This window comes from Clarias gariepinus, chromosome 8 (genome assembly GCF_024256425.1).
Source record: "Clarias gariepinus isolate MV-2021 ecotype Netherlands chromosome 8, CGAR_prim_01v2, whole genome shotgun sequence".
Taxonomy (NCBI): domain Eukaryota; kingdom Metazoa; phylum Chordata; class Actinopteri; order Siluriformes; family Clariidae; genus Clarias; species Clarias gariepinus.
In genome coordinates, this window is record NC_071107.1 from 32575154 (window position 1) to 32584636 (window position 9483).

The following is a 9483-nucleotide window of genomic DNA, read 5'->3' on the forward strand; positions in this document are numbered from 1 at the left end:
TGGAGCAGAATAACTGGACTTGAAAAAGAAAATGATTAAAAGGATTTGTGCTGGATTACTCTGTGATGTAAAAAAAAATAAAATAAATAAATCTAAACTAAATATTAGAAAATTTGGGATAATTTGGATGCCCTGCAAGTGTTGCTTTTAAATTTTTCTGTTCAGAAAAAAATGACTTAATATTAATCAGTACTAGCCAATAATATCACAAAAATAAAGTAGCTTAAAGTAATGTTAAAGATTATGCAGGAGTCCAAATTTTGCAGTTAATTTAAGTGTATAAGAATTCAAATCTTAAATAATATTCTTTAAACGTATGAAGCCAATAAGCCAGTTTTTCACATATAAATAAATTCCTTTCAAATAAATTCAGGTGGCATACCGTTTGTCATTAGTGGCTATTAAGAGAATGAAAGAAGTCCTAAAGTCTAGTTAATAACCAAATATAAGTCACCCCTCTCACTTTTTGCAATGGAATTTCGATTCCTCACCCGTCTTTTCCTTAGATCTTCACCGCTGACCCAGAGTGCTCCGGGTTTGCGCTCTGAGTTGTGTTTGTACTGCTTATTAATTTACAGTATTTTTCCAATACTCATTTTTCATGCATTCCAAATATCAACCGCTTCATGTAAAGCTTATACCAAGCATCATCTAGACATTTCATGTACCTCAGTAGATGTTAGGCTAGCACTGAGAGTCCAGATTACACATATAATGTGTATTAAAGTGAAGGAATACATTAACACATCCTTTTTATCTCAAGATTTTACATAGGTTAACATTCAGTTTGTATTTGTGTATGATTATTATTCATATCGTCATGCTGTATTCGAGGAACTCTGTGCATGTGCAATGATTGCATGTCATGTCACATCACGTCGTAACACGGTGTGTGCATGTGTGAGAAAGAAATACATCTTTGAGGCTGGTGCATTAAAATAACAAGGGGTGGAAATGATCATTACACCACTGTAAAGAGTTGGATAAGTGGGTTAGAGAGAGTGTACTGTATCTTATCCTTGGTTCATTGCTAATTGCACTTTCCTTTCTTTTATCTGCATTTCTGTTTTGCATCGGTTCTTCCCCTCCTACTGAAACGTCTCTCATGGTTACAGAAGGTCAATTTTGTCCCATTGAGGTAAATGAGTAAATGGGGCTCGGAAAAATGCACCGTCATTCGCCCTCAAATGGCTGTTGCATGGAGTATGGAGAATGAGTTTCGCTTTGTACAGCAAACGCACAAAAATGTACGCACACAACCTCTAAATGACCTTAAGTCATGTAAAATCTGAAAAATCAGCACTGACAAACTCCCTTTAAATGATTGGGTGTTTTTTACGACTTGCACTTCCAAGCTGAGATCGATTTCCTGTTACAAACACAGAGCCGTTTGATCCACACACTACCTGAAAAGTTGAATTATTTTGGTTATTTCGCAGACACACAATGGTACAGTCTGCAGCCTACTCTACATCTTTGCATTGGAACAGTTGTGAGCGTGTTTTAAAAGGCATCAACATGCACCTTTTTTGAAACACAACTTCAGTTGGTGGTTGTTAAAAAAAATTGTATAAAAATGACAATTTTATTGACAAACAAGCATTAGACTTGGCTTTTTTTTTTTTTTTTTTTTTTTTTACTTGGAAACACCAGTACGCATGCACAATCAGCCAATGATGTGACAGCAGTGCAGTGCATAAAATCATGCAGATACAGGTCAAGTGTTTCATATTAATATTTACATAAAACAATGCTTAGTCTTTTTCTCTTGTTCAGCTGTCCATTTTGGGGAGGCCGTGCCCACTGTAGCCTCAGATTCCTGTTCTGTGTGCAACGTGATTTGGTCTTCAGCTAATGTACAGTAGCCCATGTGCTGCAGAGTTTCATTTTTTGAGATGCTTTTCTGCTCCTCACAGTTGTAAAGCATGGTTACTTAAATTCTGCTCATAATTTGAAATTTGTGAATCATCAAGGCATGGAGAATATTCCAGAGACCTTCACAATTGCTTCTTTCTATTTTCATGTAAAACCCATGAGCCTACATTAGGTTTTTTGGTTTTTATCTAAAGGCTGATCATGTCTACATACTAATGAAGAAATTATGAATATATATATATATATATATATATATATATATATATATATATATATATATATATATATATATATATATAAAACAAAAAATGGTTTAAAAAATAACACGGTGCTTAAGACTTTTGCACAGAACTGTATGTCAGAACGATTTTATGCATTGCACCGCTTTAGGTAAGGATATGATAAGGATGCGTTCCTGAATGTAAAGTCTAAAATGGACTGTTAGTGTATATCTGAAACATGCCGTATCCGTTCAGTAGTTTGTTTAATTTCATTATGTTCATCATGTCCTAGTGTAGAGCCCTAAAATAATATTAGTAATAATAATTAAAAAAAAAAGTCACAGTTTGTCATTTGCATCATAAATTAAAATTTGCAAAAGAAACAGAGCGAAAAAACACATTTTAAATTAACATACACAGGCTGTCACATCCTTTGTGACTTTCATCCATTTTTGTACTGTGAGTGCTGAAAAAACATTTCAGATCATGGCCATGCTCATTGTGTCAACCGCAAAAAAGACAAAGAAAGAAAGAAAGAAAAATAAAAAAAAATCTGTGAAATCCTGTAGTGAAACTTCCTGGTTCTTCACACACATGAAAATGAAGCAATCACACCATGGTTGTACCGTATGTCCTTATATTAGATTGGTCAGAGTGTGTCTCAGAGCCTGAGTGAGAATGATATTTTCTTTTGGTTATTGTCTTCTTTTTTTATTTTTTTAAAGATGTTCCGGTGCACAAGTGCTTGAGAAGCTTGTAGTGCTGGCCGTTGTATATTCTCTGTCATGTAATAAACTATTTTAGAAGCAAATATATTTGAAATATGAACCCAAATAATAAATAAATAATCATAAAAGAGCAAACGCTTTTTCGCCTTTTTCCCCACTTCAGTCATATGCAGCAAAACAACATCGCATTAGCTCATTTCTTATCATCTCCTTTTCTCCAAATACAGCTTTGGTATTCGGTAATGTCATTACAATCAAGTATCACACACAAATAAACGAGAAAACAATCAGAATAAATAAATGAAGCACAAACACGGAATCCCATGGGTTCACACTGCATTTGTTAATCGCTGCCTAATTCACACCCTGCTTTGACATTATTAACGCTGACTTTAAAAACAAGTTGAAGAAACACATGCCATGAGCAGTTAGCAACGGAAAATCATTTCTTAAATGCTTGTGTTTATGAAGCTGGTAAGAACTGTCTGTAATTGCTGCCACAAACCTGTCTCAGCGCACACTAACAGGTAAAGTCTTTTTTTTTTTTTTTTGTAATGCAATTGAATTCAGCACAGAAAATGCACTTTAATCTTGCTTTGTGCATCAAAATTTGATAATGTACTCATGTCCACATAGTGTGCGTACGGCAACATAGCTATTAGTTTTTACTGTTGATTCTGTTTTTACCATGCAACATCAAGAGTTTAATTAGTCTCCATTCATAACTTTTTTTCGACCGTATTTCTTCCACAAAGTTGACAGTTCAGCACCATCTTCTGGGTTGTTTTACCCAGTTCCAGTACTACTAGTCTGGATCAGTTAAAAAGAAAACAGTTCTAAATTTCAAAAAAAGTTTCATTAACAAGATGAATAGGGACCTTTTAAAAAAGAATTACAAGTGCTAGTGTGGTGAAAACAAAAACAGTATTTAAAAAAATATATCTTACTATGCATGTTATGCATTCAGATGTTATGCATTCAGATACTGTACCAAAAGTAGTGCAACACTTTTTTTAAATAAACAAATACACGTTGTTCAGATATTGGTTATGTAATTCTTCCTCTATCTGAAGATACTACTCAGCATAGTCTCCATCACAAGCCATGCATTTGCGCCATCAACTGTGAAAAAGGCCATTTTTTAAAATGAGTTAACAATGATGCAAATCTTGCAAATATGCTTATTTTGCATTACTTTTGGTACAGTCCTTGTATTAACTGCAGATGCAAAAGCAGAAGGCAACAAAAATCTTCACATTTTTAAAGCTGTGTTAACATACACAATTGACCAAAACACAGTATTGGTGCAGATTTTTTTACTGTATGTTTTATTTTTTTATTTACGTTATATGTATAATACAGAACATGCGTGTGCCAAAGTAGCTCCTTCTGAAGTTTATGCAACGTTTAAGTGACCAATCCTGCTTTCCTAAAAATTTAAAGTTGTTAACTTGAGCTGTTTTGAAGAGATTATTGAATTTTTCCCCAAAAATGGCAATTTTTCAGCATTACACTGTCTCACATGTAAACATTTTTATACTTATTTATTATATATATAAGTATTGCTGCTAAAATTGGTGTAAACTTTTAGCCCATAAATTGTTTTGCATAAATTGTTTTTTGGTAAAAAAAAAAAAAAAAAAGCTTAAAAATTGGCCAACTTTCAACTAAATGACAATTAAAATCAATTAAAGATTTAAATCCATAAAGTCTATGGCATAAAATTGTATTTAGCAAATGTGTTTCTTTTTATCTAATACAAATATAAATGTGTATGCATATTTACAATAAAAAACAAAGCATGGATCTGGATATACTTGTATTATGAAAAAATATGCATTATAATCCTATCTGAAAATTCACCCTCACCTACAGTAGGTGAGACACTTTTAAGCACCAATAGCATGTTTTGGCCGATGTACATTTTCATTATCAGTTGAACATTCGTCTGAAAATTTCCTTTATATAATGTTTACTAATTGCCGAGCATAGTAATATTCTTTAATAAGTCTCATTTCACATCACATGAAATAGTACTACATCAACCACTGTGGCCGTGTGCTTTGTTTAATCCTGTGCCATCAGGTGTTCCTTGAATGCCTAGGGTTTCCAATTTGCACAACTTCACCACATGGGAACTGAAAAAAGAAAGAAGCAGAAAGCAACCCTAGGAGGGGGTGGAAGTCCTGAACAGTTTCGAGGAGGACACAATAATTCCTGTTTTAACTCTTGCCTAAACCCTTACATCTGTATAATACTAGTCAGATTATATTTCTTTGTTTTTATGCTTTGGTTAAATGTAATGGCTTTTGCTATAACGTTCCAAAATAATAATAATAATAGTAATAAATAAATAAATAAATAGATGGATAAATAAAATTTTGAGAACTTGGTGTGGGAGGAAGAGATGCTTCTTGTAGAGTGTCATGTCAGAACAGGGGCTGGATGTCATGCCCAGCTACAGGCCGAGGTGATGAAGTCCACCCACAAACCTTTATATAGACAAAGGCCACCACATGTGGCTTTCCTTGTTGGCGGATGGACAGTTGATCTGAAGTTAGTATAGCTGCCATTCGGTCAAAAATAGCACCACAGGGCCCGTACCGTTCACAGACGGGAACATTCCACAGGCTCCTGCTCATTATAAGATGTAATATCAGTTCGCAAAGTCGAGTGAAATGACCCTGGTGAGAAATCCCTGTTTGAAAAACCAGTGTCTTCAAGACAAATACTACATGCCAGAGTGAAACACAATTTTCAACGTTATCCATTTTAATTTGGCATCCTGCATAGGTGGGGCCCTTAGGGGAATCCAGCTCAAGCAGGAGGCTCTACAAACCCCCTAATGTTTGTTTGTGATGGATGCAGGTGCCGTGTTCATTTTAGAAATGTGGCAACAAGCCTATGAGTCCCTTGAGAAATACCACCTATGGTGCTGAGATGGCTGGCATGTTGGGACTTGATGGGGATTTTATGTCTCTGAAGAAGAATCAAGAAGCCGGCAGTGAAGAGGTTCTAGTGAATGAAGTGAACAGCATCCTTAAGGCTTATGCGCTAGAGACTTTTGCAGTCAGCAGTGTTGCCTGGACAAGGTCCGAGTCCTCTGTTGGTCCTTCAGACTGAAGAGCGAGATATAAAATACGACTTCTCCTCCAAGTTGGATATTCTGACCATTAGGAAGAGCAGTGGTGGATACCACCACCACCACCACCACCACCACCGTCCTGCTTGGGCTTCTTAAAGCTACAAAATGACATAAAGTTTCATTTAAATGTCTTGAGTTGCTACTGGTGAAAACCTCTCCTTCCACCTTGCCAAACCCTTTTCAGCGCTTTGCTGCCGATTTTAATTTTGGAACCCGCTTCCACTGATTCCATCTCAGAAATCCTTCGAATCTACAGCTGTTTTTAAAAGCATCAATGACTTTTCTTGCTTTAGAAGAAGAAATAGCTGCACACAGCTTCAGCTGTAAGTGCCTCTCGCTCAGACTCAACACTAATTAGACTTTTCTAGTTCTGCCTGATTGAGTTGTGATTGAAAACTTTAATTAGGCGATTATCTCAAGCTCTGTCGTTATGCTCTCAGAAATGCATGATGAACATGAGTGCACTAATGACTGCTTTTGTAGGGAAATTCACGAGCTGTGGTTCTAGCCATGGCTGACTGGTCCGCTATCTGTTCCTAACTGATTTGTATGCACAGCAATAATATATATACCCCCCAGTAGCCTTATGATGAACATGCAAAGACTTACTTTCTCACCAACCACAAAGTTTTATCAAATTATGTTTAATGATTTTAATCAGTTCTTCTTCCCATCCTGATTGGTTTATCATTAAAAAACAAATCCAAGTAGCAGTTGTTACCTGATGGCCTCTTGGTTTCCTCCAGGTTATCCAGTGCTCTCCAACTCGAAGCATAGGCTCTTAGGAGTGTAGAAAAGGCCTGGTCTCATATCTCCTATAGTTTAATACATGGATATAGTCCAGTATTTGTAGCTGCAGCCACGTGCCTATTTCTACCCAAGTACTGTTTTATTCTCCTGTGCTGTGTTCTTGTGCATATTTTAATGTCTTACCGTTTTAACAGCCTACGCTCTCATTCCTTCTTGTGCCGTCCGTGATAAATGACAGCTCAAAAGCGTTTCCCTAACAAGCTGAATTTCCCTAATGGGAATCCCAAGACTTTTAAATAAGTTCATCTTCCCCCTAGTGATTATGCAGCAGGTTTTACCACATGTATCAAAATAATTAATTTCTGCACGTCATTAGGTTGTAAGCAAAATACTGTAGCATAATATATGAAAAGCATGACATCAGGTTGCATAGGTAATTTGTCAACTTTATTTTAACTTAACTATAAAAGGTTATATTTTACCTTGAGAAATATAATAGACAAAGTGTTTGCAGACAAAAGTAGGAAATGTCTTAGGAATACAAGTCAAACTGGGACTTTTAAATGCACAGCATGACAAAACATAGTTATGGGCATCAAAACGTCCTTTATTCCTCTATAAACAGTAATCCCCTACTACACTAATGCACTTATCCCAGCATCTCACTAGTGCTTGGATACCATCAAGGTGGAAAGCATGATGGGACTGCCTGCTTCAGGTCTGAAATTCTGGCCTCCCAGGAACTCCATTAATGGCGCAAATATGTGGAAATGATCAGGACTGTAAGTTAGGACTGTATGGGGGATGTGGCAATAATTTCAGGTGGTGTTGGTGAATGATTGTGTTTACAGACTGCTGCGTCTCTTTGCAAGTTATATGTAGATTTTAAAGGATCAGTCGTTCCTCTCGTTGCAGTGAGCTCCGAGCCACATCAGCCAGGATCAACATTAATGGATATACAGTCTTGAATACATGAGAAATTTCTATCGCAGGTCCTAGTTTGACTTGAACGCCCCTTGCACCCTAGTACCGAACACGTATATGTTGGTGATGGCAGTTGAATTTATAGAAGTTATAATAACCATAACTATAATAACTAATATATAATAAATAAGTTAAAAAAAATCCTCCTGGGCTAACTTCTCTTTTTGTAATTTACACTTGTATTGGCGTAATAGTGTACAAACTCATTGCACAGCTCTGTTCTCACTTTATTAACAGAGATTTGCTCTGTCTGTCCTGCTTCACACCTTAACCACCCACGCTACAGCTCAATTTTCACAAAGCGAATGCCTCTAAACGCCACGCGGTTTGGCTCACCCGGCCAGTCGCGCACCCAAATTGAAGAGCAATTGAGTTTCTAACAAGACTCCGGAGCTCTGTCCAGCATTGACAAGCTATTTTAAAAACACAACCATTAAAACCCTGTGTGGCCCACCACCCCGATCTAAATTGCTCTCGGTTCTTCTCAAGAGAGCTTCACACGCAGCAGAGATTAGAAATGAATCTGTCTGGAACATTCTCTGTTGTCGCGTTTGCTTTTCTCCCCCCTCAGTTACAGTAGATTTTCATGCCGAGCAAAACTGTTGGTCCTGCTCTTGCTAATTTCTCACTGCGCCGTATACCTTATTTGGTAACTTTAACAATCTCACTCTGTCTTTTACCGGATTGCATTTCGTCTAGACGGTTTGTGTTGCAATACAAACTCTGATATTTCTTGACTTGGTAGGTTTAATTGCATTTAAAGTGGTACATTGTTGTTCTGCTTTTAAATCAGAAATCTGTTTGTGCAAAAGTGTGACAAAAATGACATAACTGTGAAGTAATTTTAGTCCATATTGCAATTCACTTCATAAGTGTGCACGGCCAAGTTGTAGCGATCTTTTTTCTGTTTGAAAATGATTCAGTTAAAGTGATGCCACCTTTTCATCTGTTCTGTATACGGTCTTTGATTATAAGATTGTCTGAACAGAACATAAGCACTGTCAGGCAATTCAACATTATTACAATAGAATATTATAATATAACATCATAATTCTCCAGCTAGCTTAGGCATTTATGTGAGAAAATACTGTGTACGTAAAAATATTTTAAATTAGCAACAACATGCATCTAATTATACACTCAATAGCAATTATCATCATATCAGCCCGTCATCTGTAAAAGATGCAAAACATAAAATAATTCAGATACAGAATAAAAGTGTCTCTTATGTTTCTCTTCACATCGAACATCACAATGGGGAAAAATACTGTATATCTCTGTGACTTGACATGGGTATTAGTGCAGGACAAGTGGCTGTTTTAAAGAGCACAGACTCCACATGTGAGTTAATCTCTATAGTGCGTCATGTCAAAATACCCAACTATACAACAGAAATATATGTTTCCAGTCTGTTGGTATAAATTTACGAGGTTTTGGTCTTAATAGCTAGATTTTCTTTTCATAACAACTATTGTTGATTTGCACAACAACTTGGCACAGGTTTTATGCCAGATGCCCTTCCTGACGCAACCCTCCCATTTTATCCAGGCTTGGGACTGGCGCTGCATCCAGTGCCTGGGGTTTGGGCATGCGGTGGGAATTAAACCCAGGAATTCTCCTTGGCAGGCGACAGACTTACCATTGAGCTACCAATGGCCTCCATTCATAACAATTATGAAAGGGGGATTTTTATGTAATTTATCATATCATTAATATGATTATATTATATTATATATTATATTATATTATATTATATTATATTATATTATATTATATTATA